This window comes from Poecilia formosa, unplaced genomic scaffold (genome assembly GCF_000485575.1).
Source record: "Poecilia formosa unplaced genomic scaffold, Poecilia_formosa-5.1.2 Scaffold517, whole genome shotgun sequence".
NCBI lineage: Eukaryota > Metazoa > Chordata > Actinopteri > Cyprinodontiformes > Poeciliidae > Poecilia > Poecilia formosa.
Window position 1 is genome coordinate 37,582 of NW_006800456.1, and position 1,092 is coordinate 38,673.

Sequence of the window (1,092 nt, forward strand, 5' to 3'; positions counted from 1 at the left end):
CTACTTATCACATAAATGAGAACGTACTGACATATTTCAACAAGTGATGTATATATTTACCGATTTTCTACCAAAACTATCTCTTGCAGATCAACCACATGCAGTTCACGTCCAAGTTCATCATGAAGCATAGCAACACAGGAAGAGAACAAGATGTATTTCCTGCCCGTCTTGGGAAACAGTAATCACTTTGAAACACTGCTTTCAAAGTGTTTCAAAATGTGCAGCACCTGAGACCAACGACCTGAACATATTTAAATGTGAAAAACATACAGATAAGAAATACAATTACATAACTGAAACAAAATCACCCAATAGCATTGCTACCGTAAGATAAAAGAAAACCAACACTTTGAAACAGTACAATTATTTAACCAGAATTTACCACCCGGCTACATCTACAATATTTGCTACTGAGTCAAACCTTTAATGAACACATTTTAATCCATCACACTGTCCAATGTGTCTCTAAACTTAAGTAACTGTGTTAAAATATTAGGACTTTTTGTTAAGCTAAATTAATAATGAATATGATTTATATAAATGATTCATTATAAGCTGCTTTGGCTCCCTACATTACACATATTTTTTTATAATTTATTTAAAAATATTGAACCTTTGGAACAGGATAGATGGTGAAAGGACAGGGAAAGTGATTATAGATGGATGATTTTTTTTTCCTCACATCATAGCAAATATGATTTTGGCAATCATATTTGATAAAAGTTTGCTTGTGTATTTTCACTTATTTATTTATGTTTTTTGAGCAGTGGTGGGCACACTTCTGATGCACTAATAGTGTTTTTACTATTAGTGCATTATTGGATTAGTATCCAATAATGCACTAATAGTAAAAACACTAAAACAAGCTAACTTTAACCACTTAGCTTTAACTAAATAAACATTTAAGATAGATTCTGAAGCTCTAATTTACTTGGCTGTTTTACAAACTTGAAGTGAAATACAGTTTAACATCTATGTTGAGGTTTTAGTTACCGACTCCTGAGAATTTTTCAAGTAGTTGGTGATTTATATTCATGCTCTTATTTTGAAGTGGGTGAAGACAGCGTGTGCAGCAGTTGCGTTTCCTCT